The sequence below is a fragment of the Simochromis diagramma genome, unplaced genomic scaffold (assembly GCF_900408965.1).
Source record: "Simochromis diagramma unplaced genomic scaffold, fSimDia1.1 OVJJ01000753.1, whole genome shotgun sequence".
In the NCBI taxonomy this organism is placed as follows: Eukaryota; Metazoa; Chordata; class Actinopteri; order Cichliformes; family Cichlidae; genus Simochromis; species Simochromis diagramma.
The window spans coordinates 603,138-617,382 of NW_024387523.1; the positions used below are offsets into that span (position 1 = coordinate 603,138).

At 36.0% G+C, this 14,245-nt stretch overlaps 1 protein-coding gene across 1 annotated transcript in view; it reads left to right on the plus strand.

The window, feature by feature from the left end:
- pvrl2l (PVR cell adhesion molecule related 2 like) overlaps positions 1 to 14,245 on the plus strand; it is a 315,269-nt gene that overhangs the window by 180,310 nt on the left and 120,714 nt on the right. The gene's annotated exons all lie outside the window — the stretch shown is intronic.

Consider the following 14,245-nt stretch of genomic DNA (forward strand, 5'->3'; position numbering starts at 1 on the left):
TTTTGATAGTGACTCGACTCAACACAATCTCAAACACACATATATTTAGATAAATTGTTTAGAGTTTGCTGAACTTTTCCACAATATTTTGGGCACCTCTTGACCTCAGCAAAAATAACTCCAATTCAGAATCGCTGCTGTATAAGATATCTTTGCACATGTTCTTCTGCACATCATCTGCTGCAGATTAATTTTAAACATTTGGCTTCATTGGTGAAGCTTTTTTTTCACTGCTTATTCATTTCCTAACATTCCTGTTTGCTAATGTTTTTGTTGAAAATATTGGGAGAAAAGAGTACATTTGCAAGCCATTAAACCAAACCAGCGATCTGAAAAATGTTAAAAACAGGAGTTGTTCAGCTACACTCCTGAGTTACACACTTACTTTCCACAGTTAAAAATGGTTTTGGGCCTTTTTTCTTGTCTATTTTCTTGTCTCATCAGAGTTAATAGCAGAACTAGTACTTTAACTGTCAAGTTTCCTTGACAGTGGACAAATGTTTTTTTTTGTCCTTGTCTCTCCTCAAGACATCATGGCTTCACAAAGCTCTTCAGCTTAAGTACTGCTCTGCATTCCTTCTTCTCATCAGGGTAAAGAGTTATCTTCTATTCAATGATTTTCAACAAAAAAAAAGAAAAAGAAATCTCAATACACTAAAGATTCAGGGAGCGTTTCTTTAATGAACTGGATCAAAATAGACCCTTGTGTTGCAAGAGAGCCAACTCTTTCACTTGATTTAGAATGAACATGGCAATGTATCAACTGCTAAGCCTTATCTTTGATGGTGACCTTTACATTGATGTTCAGACAAAGAGAACTCTGTAAGCTTTTTATCCATTGCCCTAATAAAGCCATTTTTAATCATTCATCTTTTCGGTGAAAAATATTCAAGCTTTTATTTCCCCCTGCCCGAATGACCCTTATAATCTCTTTGCTTTGCTTTGAATCAAAAGCCTCTCTGATGTTTCAACTTGTGTGGAAAACAGTTCTGATTTTATGTTGTGCCAACCAAAAAACATCATGCCCAAAGCGCTGACATCACTTTGCTAGTTTTTGATGTAAAGCAGCCTTTAACTCCTTGTGAACCTAAATATATCTTTGGATTTCTCATTAATCCTAAATGCAAAATTGACGCTAAGGGATGAATCTCTCAGATCTTCGAATGACTCAGTATCGTGCTTTTAAAGGCTCCAAGCACTGTGATTTGGCAACTGCACAAATGAGAAGCGTTTAACCAAAACATCCTCAAAACCCAAAATGTGCTCCAACTGAGAATGACGCACTTGTGTAAAACAAGAGAGCTGGTAATGGTATCAGATTTTACATTCTGGATTTCAGCATCCTATTGGCAGTTTAAGATTTCATGATCTGCTGGTTACAGGTTTTCTCCATCTGTCTGCAGAGATGCATTCTCTAATGGTGAGATCACTATGTGGTTGTGGTTTGCCAACCCAATATATTTCTACAAATATTTAGCTTGAAAATGATCTAATGAAAAATAAAGATGAATGCTTTAACTTTACTGTGGGCACGCCAACATGCTCAGCATTTAAATTACTTTCAACAAGGCAAAGTTGTTGGTTCCAAATACACAGGTCTGCATATTTTGGAAACTGCTTATCTAGTGGTATTTTCACACACAACCGTCTCTAGAGTTTGCAGGGAATGGTCCAAAAAAAGGCGAACTACCCAGTAAACAGCGGTTCTCGATACACAAATGCCCGGCTGATGTCAGAGGAGAATGGCCAGACTGCTTTGAACTATAAGGAAAGCAACAAAAACTGAAGTACATGACTACTTGTTACAACCAAGCCATGCAGAAAAACTCATCTTAATGCACAACATGTTAACCCTTGATGGAAATTTCACAATAGAAGATGGACAACATTGCCAGGTCTGGTAAGTCGAATGGATTTCTGCTTCAACATTCAGATAGGGTCAGAATTTGGCACAAACATCTTGAACGCAAGGGTCCATGCTGACATATATCAGCAATTCAGGCTGCTGATTGTGGTGTAATGGTGGGGAATATTTTTTTTGGGTTTATAATTCTAGACCCCGAGTAACCAAATGAATATTGCTTAAAACACAACAGTCGACCCTTAGAAATTGTTGCTTTCCAAAGGGGCATTGCTGTCCCTTTATGACCACAAAGTGTTCATCTTTTGATGGCTAAATCCAGCAGGATAACATACCATATTGCAACGCTCAAATCATCTCAAATTGGAGGCTATTTGAGTTACAGTGAACTCACAATTTAGATGATTTCAGCGTGCAATAGTTACCTGCGGAAATAGCTTGGAGCCTTGAGTTACAGTGAACTCATTGTAATGTATAAGAAACCAAAGTCATCAGATCTCAATCCAATAGTGCACATTTGGACGTGGCATGGATGTGAAAATCTGCAGCAGCTGCTTTGTACTATCATGCCAATATAGACAAAAATCTGAGGAATATTTCAAGCACCTTGAAATTTTAGGCATCATTACCAGGAAGATTTAAGGTAGGGGGTAAAACCTGGTACTGGCTTCTAAGTATATCCCTTAGAATCAAAGACATTGCTTGGTCAGGGTCATGGTTTTATTTTAGTGGGTTTCACTCTGTTTTAGATTGTAGTTGGTTTGGCAATTTTTTTCTTGGTTTCATAATGGGGTTTTGGATCAACTGGTCAATGACACATCCTGGTTAAAACTATGATTACAAATTATTTCTGCTATGGGTTATTTTTTAGATTATTACGTTTTAATAAAATACTTTTTTTTCCCCAAGTGACTGCCCCAAACATACACTGGGACTCATCCAGAAGAAGCTGGTATAGCTTTATAAGAGATCTATTTGGTGGATTTCTGCCTCTCATTCATGATAGAATCCCAATTCACTGTTGGGAAGCATTTTTTTTTTAACTCTAATACAGTTTGGCAGGAAATGCTTCAGGAAGTGCGCTAGAGCTACAATCACAGCATAAAGAAGTGATCAGAGACACTGAGAAATGAGAAGCCTTGAACCTAATATACAGTATAGAGCACTTTAATGCAGCATATGTAGTTTTAAATGTGTGTTTCCTGATTTGAAGATCAAACAGATAAGAACAAAAGAGGTGAAATCAAAGCAAACTCCCTGTTTGAACTTTAAGTTTTGAAAATGTTCCTTCAGCTCATCGGTTGGTCTCAATAACCATGAAGGTAAGATGAGTTAGTCCAGTGGTGTTACAGGTGATTTTGTGAACAACTACATAACAAAGTGCTTCTCACCAGTTCAATAGGTGCTGATAAGGCAGAAGATTCTACAGCAAAGATGTTTCCATATCAAGCCAGGAACAGGAAAAACACTGAAATAACAGTAATAAATGGAGCAGATACAATTGGACTCTTGCACTGAGAGTGCTTGGCCTCTGGATATGAAGGCGATTAAAGGTGTGCTGCTGTTAATTGTGATTTACATTTTAAATGGGATCACGGAGTCATTGCTGGAAAAGAAACAAGCAGAGCAGAAAAGTTGATTCTGAACACCTGCAATGCTTCACTCACAGTAAACAAACGGATTTGATCAGATATTGCAGAAGTTGACTTTCAGAATATTAGCTCTCAAGAAGTGATGTTTTGGAGGGGGTAAAATAATTTATAGTCAGAACTTAATTTGATCGTGTTTTCCAAAGGTGTGACTGGAAGGATATATAAATGTTTTAGTAGTAAAGTTGTTACTTGCCTTAAAATTCCTTAATATTGGCTGAAATCTCATAAATAAACCTTTTAGATTTGATTTTCTATATAAAATATGGCACTAAATAAAACATACCCCAAAAGTGAGTCAGTCTGTGTACTTCTAGCTGCCCAAGGATCAGCACGGAGTCCTGAGTATAGATTTGTTTTCGCTTATAACAGGTTTGACATTATTTCTAGTGTTCACTGGAGTTTTCATTACAGGAGCAAAAACATGTGAGCTTCTCCTCACATCTGACTGTACAGAGCCAAATAAGTTTTACAGGTTTTGAAACCTGACGCCAGAACCTTAACTTGTTTACTTATTATTGACAGCATTCACATCATATAGAAAACAGTTCTATATTCTTAAAGGATGATTGATCTTTTATTTGTTGCCATGTTATTGTTTGAGACAAGAAGAAACCCTTAAAATGTAATCTTTTCTGAACAACATGTTTTTAACAGGATTCTCATTAATCCCATTTAAAGTGCATGCAACACATTTCAGTGACATTTTTAATTCCTTTAACAAATAGAACTACATGGAAGCCAGTGATGTTATCGCTCCCCATGGGTGAGATTTCTTTTTTCCCTTTACTTGGAGTAGAGTATTTTTTCCTTTTCATTGAATAGAAGACTACAGCTCTTATAAACTTGTATTTTTAATATATATATATATATATATATATATATATATATATATATATATATATATATAGAGATATATATATATATATATATATATATATGTTAGTATAATATACATATACACACACACACATATATATATACATATACACATACATATACACACACACACAATATATATATATGTACAGTGAAAAGGCTTGTTGTGTTGGACGGCAGCCCGGCTTGCATCTTCCCTGCTTCTTTGGGAGTGAAAGACAACAGGGCATGAAGGAAAAGCTTGACCCTTAACAGATTTAATATGAAGCCTGTCACAGAATTCTTTTGCCTCTTTGACAGAATAAAAAAACTGAAGGAAATATTCAGGGTTTATTTATAATGATCGAGGGGTTCATTCGCAAACACCATCGGAGATGTGCTTGATGCTGCACATGTGACTGAATTCGACATCAAAACCCCCCAGCTGAAAGTGCAAGGCTTTTACAATTAGTCAGAGTATCTCTCTGCTTGAGACCAGTCCCTCTAAACTGCAGCACAGAAGTCAGAAGTGAGTGGAAAAAAATAGCCATGTTTTCTCTCTCTCTCTTTCTATCGTCAAAAGAAACACATTTACCAGGGTTTTAGCTCCTTTATTATTTGTCATGTGTCAAGCTGGGCCATTTTCCAGTAATCTTCTTTATGTGACAACAAATGGATGAAAAACATGTTCCATTTTTCAATTCCTATTTAAGGCCACAAGAGGCTAAGGTGCATCACTACCTCAATTTGGAGTAAAAGCATTTTATTGTTACAGCTTTCTTCCAGCTCAGCATTATTGATCTGAAAGTAATTAAGAGCGTGACGTCAATAATGACGTCTTCTTCCACAAAAGCAACTGCAAACCACTGGACACAGTTTAAATCAACAGAATCTAAAGATTAGTCACACAAATGCGAGTCACTAAAGTTAATTACCATCTGTAGTGATTCAGAGATCAATTTAAATTAGTTAACTCCGTAGTCAGTGTCACAAAACATGCAGGGGAAAAAACTCTCTCTATATAAACCAAACTCACTTTTAGCAACAAGAAAGACATCACTGCAAAGGTAAATAACACAAAACATATAGTGTTTGTGCATTGCATTTAAGAGTTTATTAAGAAATTAAAAGTCATTAAAACAAAAGACATGAAATCGTTTTTGCCTGAAAGCACTTTAAACACAGTGCACTTTATTGCCCTGTGGCCAAAATGTATATCATATTTAAATTAGAGTTTTTTGCATCAAACAAATAAAGCTTTTCTTCCCCCAGTCTTTTCCCGGATGAGAAAAAAACATGTTTGTTGGGCAAAAAACAATAAATAGTATATTGGGGTTTTTTTTCATTTGGGAACCCTTTTTTTTTTTTACACGTTTCACAAATGGAAAATGGGGAACTTGGAAACATTATCCTGGCAAATTTCTTTTTTTATATGTTCTTAAATCATAAACACAGGAAATAAAACTTGCTGATTTCATTTCGACTTTGATAACAGATCACCATAATTATTTTTCTTGTATTAACCTCACAGGGCTGTCATCATTTTGCCACAACTTTCTTGGTCTTATTTAAAATAGAAAGAATAAGTGTTTCTGAGGAAATGACATGAAATGACAAATTTATCTCATTTTGGACAAACTCCTGAATTGCTACTAATATGCATTTCTTAGCACTCAGATCACCTGCAACCAAGGTGTCTTTGTCACTGTTCAGCACATGTTTTCTGCATCCTTATATTTTATGCAATAAGATATTCTCTTTTTTCCCAACACGACCAAACAGTTTACTACATGCCTATCACACCAAAATATAACAATTTCTTACTGAAGATGATTGGAATTCCTAACATCCATCAGCATCCTCACCTTTTTTCCCACCTCCACACACATCAACCTACTTTCCCTGCAGATGTGCTTCGGAAAGAAACGTAGTTATATTTGTGCATGTAGCGGGCTGTTATGTTGTAAACTGTCTGCATGTCCCTGGGAAGATTAAGATTATTTTATTGCATTAAATAGTGCTGATCATATCAGCTGATTGTGCCGGTCTGGTGAACAAACTGTCACCTGGCTCAAACAGGCTCTCCTCCACCTTGTTCTTTTTTATAAAGTGCTTTACAAACCCAAACATTATGGCTAACAGCTGGATTTTCCCCTGTGAGTGCAGCTAACCGAACACGAGGAGCCACTTCCTGAAAAAGAGACCGAGATTGAAAGTGGACAGTCCCAACCAGCCATGTGACACCATGGTCAGTGCTGACAGAAGATGGCACTCAACATGTGTTTCAAACTTTGAATTCGAGCACTGATTTCTTAAATCCAGCTTCGCAGACAGTGTTACATCTACGTCAGGTTTTCAGAGTAGGGCTTATTAGAGTATATCAGCCTTTATTTGTGTAGACTTCATGTCCCTCTGCAAAGTTATAAAATCATCAAATTTAGGTTTTTGGAGCGACTGGCCAACTCTGCAAGTTTGAGGGTTCCAGGGCTGCTGGATCTTCAGTGCAAAAGTCTATTTACTTCCAGTACTGAGCATTTTTTGTTATTAGCTGTCTACGAAAACGAAAGGTCACATTCCTGAAGAAATCCTACATTTTTATCGGTTCCCTCAACAAACTCTGAATGAATTTTTGGAAACAAGTTGGAAATCCACAGAGTTAGTAAAGAAAAAATATAGTAGTGGTCTTATTTTCTCATGAAAACAAATGTCAGTGCTTATTAATTTACCTGAAAAGATCGGACTAAACCATTATGACCTCGTCAAAAGGTTTACTGGTTTGTTTGAAGCTACAACCCACATTTTTGGTTTTATACAAGAAAATAATTAAAAATCAATGCCAAGTTAGCTGTCTCCCCTCAGTTCCAGTCTTATGTATTGCAACTGTTCAGAAAAAATTAAAACTTTCAGATTTGTAGTAAGGATCAACCTTAAATCTGAAGATAAGTATAGTTTGGCCCGGAAAATAGGGAGACTGCCGGGCAGATAACGGATTCCCACTCCAGCCACGTTCACACGTTTAACAGTGTAACATATATTTTCATCAATGAGTGTGAACTGAGAGATCTGAGAACTCTCCATCTCACAGTGCTCCTCTCAGAAAGTCAACAACAGTCAATGCCAAGAGTGAAGTCCACTCCAAGTTAGCTGTCTCTTCTTATCTCCAAGAAATCAACTTTCTTGTGTGTAGTTAGCCACTTTCATATTATATATATATATATATATATATATATATATATATATAAATTAATTAATAAGTGTGATCTGAGAACTCTCCAGCTCAGACAGTGAACCACATGGTCTCAAGTGATCAGCGAGAATAATCACTGGTTTGCACTTTCGATTTTATGACTTGGAGTTTCACTGTGACAAATGGCTGACTGCAGTCAACCTGCTGTAAGTTTCACTGGTGTATATATTACAGTGTGGTTTCATGGCTGCTGTGTGTTTGCATCAATGTGCAAATGAAACTGGTGGAAGTTCCAAGTGTTGATTAGCGAGACAGTTAAGGAGGAGAACTAAAACTTACTACGCTGTGTTTCACTGCAAAATTAGAAATGTTTGCATTAGAGTGCTTTGTGGTTTAGACTGTGTGCATTAATTAGTGCCTTAGTATGTGTTGGTGTGTGTATATGTGGACTGTATGTAGTTATGCGGCAAAGGTGCAAGGATGTTTTGTATAAGGAAGCAAGCTCACTTCCTTACTGCAGGAAGCAAATTTGACAGCTGAGTAATTGTGTGTGTGTGCGTGCGTGTGTGTGCGTGTGTGTGTGTGTGTGTGCGTGCGTGCGTGTGTGCGTGTGCATCTGTGTGTAGGCTGAGAATGACACCACAAACTTTTTTTTTTATTTGCTTTTCTTCAAAGAATGAACTTGACAGCAGAGTGGGTTTTATTGTGAGCATAATCTGCAGATGTGTTTTCACTCTATGTATTTTTCACCTCAGAGTTACTGCTGACATGATGCAGCAGCAGCAATTAGCATAATTTCATGCACACATATATATCATGTTTGTATCTGTTCATCACACCTCCAGTTATTTCATGCACCATAAATTAGAGAGCGAAGAGACAGAAAACCGGAGGAAAGAAAACTACATATACACAAATTAGCACAATAAACTGTTTAAAAAAAGCTTGATGTCACTGCAGCAGATAGATTACAGTTTGTTTTCACTTTATCTTACTTGTTCAGATGGCTTTAAATGACTAAAGTTGAACAGAAAAGTGTTTGTGTGGGTCCGTGTGTGTGTGTGTGTGTGTTATTCTGTTTTGAGCCAAACTTTATCTGTGGTCAAAAACCGAAGGTTTTAATTTTAAAGTTCTGCGTAGATGCAAATATTTTGCATCATAGTTTTTTGGTTCTTTATGTTTAAGTTTTTAACCTTTTTTTTTAGGTCTGTTACTATACCAGGTAACCATCTCACTGGTATTTTAAGTCTGTTTTCAAGAGCGATTTGGTAAAGTAGGCACAGTTGGTATGAGTATAACAACATTATATACAATATAATAAATAATTACTGTCACACTACAGTACAGATGGGAGGAAACAGGATTTACAGCTCTTATATTCAAGCAAAATTTCATTTCCATTTTAATTTGGGAGCAAAAACTCTAACCAATAAAACTAATTTTGCCATCCTTTAAAATTGACTTAAATGCTCTCGTAATAACCTACTCTCGCAATTACAGGTCATTCTGCAGAATATTTCAAGAAAAAAATATAAAGCAGCATATTTAAAAGTTTGTTTGTTTGCTTGCTTTTCTTCTAATTTTACCCTGACCTCAGGATAAAGAGAGAACACATCGGGTACTCATTTGGGACTTTTACACAGACTGGAGTGAAGCAACCCAACGAGAGATTTATGTATAGAAACCAGTCAACTGGAAATGCTGCAGACACACAGAAATGGTCACTTTACAGCTAAGATTCAAAATGATTAAATAATTTCTGTTGAGATTTAATTTGTTTACCACGTTTTTGACCTAGTAGGAAAAATTTCAAAGTTGTTCAAAATCTCACGATTTCATTATAAGTTACTCCATTTCGACTCCAATTTGCAAAATGTTAAATTATTTACTAACCATGATTTCAGAAACTGGCAAAACCTGATGAAATCTGCTGAAAACTCTTTTCATATTAATCCCTAAATCTGTAATTGTTATTGTTAAACATGCTGCTATAATCTGAAGTCTGATGATGTTCGTTCATGTGCTTTTTCTGTGTAGAGTTTTTAATGTTTTTAAATGAGTCTTTAATTAGTGTTTTAATAACTTACAGTGTTATAAAAATTGCTTTTTTGATTTTGCTCCTTTGATTTTCATTTATCGGTTGTACTTATGTTGACTCAATGACTAAATCGTGAACATTTCAGAAACACGTCCTTTTATATAGAACAATGTTATGAGTCATTTTGGCAGTCACTGATAAAAGAAAGAAACTTCTCTCGGCGACCTTATATTTACCTGTATTTAACACCATATTACTGTAAGCTGAGTTAAATTACACTAAACAGGCTCTTTTCTAGAGACTTCTCAGCTCACTTACTTATACTGTAAAAATGTTATTTATACATTTCTGTTACAAGATGATGCAGGCTCTCTCTAGGTGACAAACTGTTTCTCAATAAAATAATGTGATAAAAAAAATCATTTGAGATGTGACAATATTAAATATTGAGTTATAACAGCAGATGTCATGCGGCTGGTAAAGCACTGCTCCTCGAGTTTGCAGCCTCTACCCGTGATTAAATTCTGGCTCTATAAAGCTTCAGTCTGCACCAAGCGCCATCTCCTCAAGATGTTTTATGTTTACTATGGAGTGAATACAATGCAAACCTAACTTGAACGCACTGCCAGCAGTATCAGGTGCTGTAAACCAGCCACAGACTGCAGCTTGAAATGTAATTTGCAAGCGTGTCACTGGATGCTGGCATTTCACCCAGAGTTAAAACGAGATGGAGTGCAAAGTACTGTATCTAGCTTTGTGGTGGGTGCAGTCACACAGATGGTTTCTGGAATATTAACAACATAATGGATAGCAGGTTCTTTATTTATCAGTGCAACTTTAAAGGTCAGTGCATGTCAACTTTAAGCTGAACATAGATTGCATAAATAGATGAGAGAAAGCCTCTGAAGGTAATATAAGTGATAGGCCTGTGGTGTATATTTGAATTTCACTCCTTGCACTGTTGGTGATACACGTTAGCTTTGTGTCACAGTTATTAAAAAGCAAACGCGGTTTATATGAAAGTCTTCCATCAAGACAAATCGTCCCACCTTATACCTGAGAGTATATTTCTAGAAAATCCACAGGAAAGGAGCCGTACCATGAGGGGGTAGAGTGCGATTGACTGAATCAGGCCCGTGTGCACAAATGCTTTTCTGTATCTGAATTGTATCCAGTATAGACAAAGTATGTTTTCTTTTGCAGTCAATGGTAAGAGGCCAAGAGGCTTACTTAGGCCAAAGTCTTGGCCCAAGTACGACCTTTGCAGAATATAATGAAAGTGGGAAAAAAAAGGAAATGCAGCTTTATAATATAGACTGAAAGCTGCATTTCTACCAAGTTTTTCACTTTCACATAGTATAAAATATTGCATCAGTTGACACAGTACATGTTAGTCCCACAAGAACTGTGTGACTCATAAAAATCTGCTAATCTATGCATCAATACTGAAACAGCACAGCAGCTGGAAATACAGTTTTAAAAGTTAATTGGATTTAAAAAGAAAAAAACAAAAACAAAGTAGAATGCATGAGCACACAGACTATAGCATGAAAACAAACATTTATTTTTATGCTTTTTTAAATTTGCTTTGGTATTTAGGAAAACAGCATTAACATAAAACATGTTTGTTATTAAAAAAAAAAAAAAAAAGATGAATCTGCAATCTGTGCCACAAAGTGGGGAAAACACAGGAAGTAAATCTCCAATAAGATACCACAGGAAACTAATCTTCACAGTAAAACAGGAACTGAAATTGAATTAATTAAATAAGGGGGAATGATGAAGGGCAATGTTACAAAGAGAGAGACACAACAAAGGGGAAGCAAGTAAAACTAATGCAAGAAAGCAATGAAACTTAACCTTGAAAGTGAAGCTGGACGTAAACAATAAGTGACACTGGAGACTAACCTAGCCATGATAACGGACAGTATGGCAGAAAACAGATAGGGAGAGGCTGGGGAGGCTAGAATAACAAATAAAATCCAAACAAAAACCAGAATTCTACTCAATAATTCATAAGAACAAGAAACAGAAACATCTTCAAACACTGGAATAATGCAAAAACCTAACCAGAAACTCCTATCTACTAAACTAATGACCAATCCCAATGACCAGAGCAGTTTAACACGGTTCCCCATCATTTTCCCATTTATTTCTCCAAACCTGGGCCATTTCAATATTTTCTTTTCATGTTTCTTTAAGAATTTCTTCTGCCATTAAATAGACTGTCATTCAAAAAGTAGTCAAGGTGTTTCATACAGTTTCACTTACAGGTTGATCGATGCCAGGGTCACAACGGGACTTGTCAGATTTAACAAAACTTATGTTGCAAGGTAATTAAGGCCTACATGTTTTATTATTCTTAGTGCTTTCATGGCATATTCATTTATTCATGTCATAATTTATTTATTTAGTTCCTGCTTTTTTGCAGTTTTAGCTCCATAATCAGAAACTGATCGACTGCAGTCAAGATGTGCATGTGCACATTTGACCTTCACAGCATTAAGTCAAAAAAAGCTCTCATTTTCTTGGTTTAGCCAAAGAGAAAAGAAAAATAGAGAAGAAATGAGAAAAATAGGACAGTTATTCTCTCACAGTAACCACCAGGAGTCGACTTGATGAAATGTAAAATGGTAGCCATTATGCTTAATGTGGATCATTTTTTCCTTTTTATTTCTTCATTTCCTTTTTGTTGTTTTTTTCACTTCTTTTCTCTTGACTAAGCAGCCGAGCAGAATACAGGAAGGACCTGTAGAGAATGAAACAGCTGGCGGTGAAATGAAAAGTGCAATTTGAAACAATGGATTTTGGAGAGAGGCAGACTGTGTAACCATGGGACACCGATGAGGGCTGCAAGTGCAAATCAGTGACGCATTTATTAATTGAAAACTCTTTCAATTATCTTCTAGGACTTGCTTTTGTCCGGCTGCAGAGAGAGAGAAAAAGAGAGAGATGGACAAAAGAAACGGTCCCAATTGGCTTTATCATATGGCACAAGGAAAAAAACGTGAAAATGATTGAATAATTTCTAAATCCCACACTGATCATCATCATATATTACATGTCAGTTTCATTGCAGTAGATAAAATGTATGATGTATAAAGATATGCTTATGTTTCGCTCTCGCCACATTGTTTTTCTCCTGTGAAAATTAGTCTGACAGCGTCTTATTTTGGAGACTCAATAAAGATGCAGTTATGTTCTTAACATTATGTAGTGTCGATAGATGTGTTTTCCCATTTAAAAAAGCCAGTAATTGACACAGTAAGTCATCTTAAATTCCCCTCTGTGCTGCTTTCTAAACTGACAGCAAAGTCTCGAAGATCTAAAGAACTGCAGATGCCAATCCATTCTGTCTTTGGCATGGCAGGGAGGAGACAGTAAACAGATAAGGAATAGACAGGAATCCATCTACTTCTCAATGTCACTTTCAATCTCCAATCAATACGAGATAACCTTTTGGTGAATGATCGGGATATAAATACACACACGCGTGTGTGTATTTATATCCTTGGGGACATCTCGTTGACATAATCCTTTCCCTATCCATTTACCCTAACCGTCAAAAATGAATGCCTAACCCTAACCCTAACCTAATTGTAACCCTGACACTAAAACCACATATTGAGGCTCAAAAATAAAAATTCAAACTCGTGGGGTCTGGGACTTTGGTCCCCACAAGGGCTGTCGGTCCCCTCCAGTATAGCAAAGTTCCAATTTTTGTTCCCCACAAAGATGTTAATACTTTCCACATCTTACATGTTTGTTTATATATGTGTGTGTGTGTGTGTGTGTGTGTGTGTACACAGAGTGTGTTCTTTGTTGGGTCACTTGTTTTGTACTCTACCAATGCTATACAGACCACGAGTATCACATGTTATCAATTAATACTCATCATTTAATTCGTATTTTTGGAAAATGATAGATGACTACATTTTTACTTATGTATTTATTTAATTAGTTATATTTAAGTATTTTAATTGGAATTACTTGAGCTACGAGGCTGAGGCAGATAAGACAGATCAGTCAACCAATAAACTAAATCAATTGAAAAATAACATTTAGATAAATAACTTTCATCTAAATATTTTATATAGACAAATATAAATACTTAGACGAATATAAAATATAAAAATATAGACTATAGAATTATTTTATATTGTATTATAATAATATACACAGTGAGCCTTAGTGTTGAATATCCATGTACACTTCTGTTATTTTGAAGAACTATGTAGTTTTAACAATTTAATATGTGTCAATGTTTATTTACTACAACTCAGTAAATTCAGCACTCAAGATCTTTGTATATTCAAGCAGATTGACTCATGGTGTAATTGTTGCTGTTGCAGGGCTGACTGAATAATCACAATTAAAACATGCAGCACTTTGTTTGACAAGTACAATAAATGTACAGAAATTTGTCCTTGTGAAGGTTCTCAAAGGAATAATAGACAGTATAAGACCTATTCCCTGATTTCATTATGTTAGTTATCATCTCATATAGTTTTAATTTGCACACATGAGCAAGTCTCTGCAGACACAGGTAGGTGAACCTTCAGGCACACTCTGAGCTTCTTGCAAAACAACTAATAATGATTTCTAAAGAAGCAGGCCACATGATGGTAAAATGGTGTTAAAAATCCATGGTG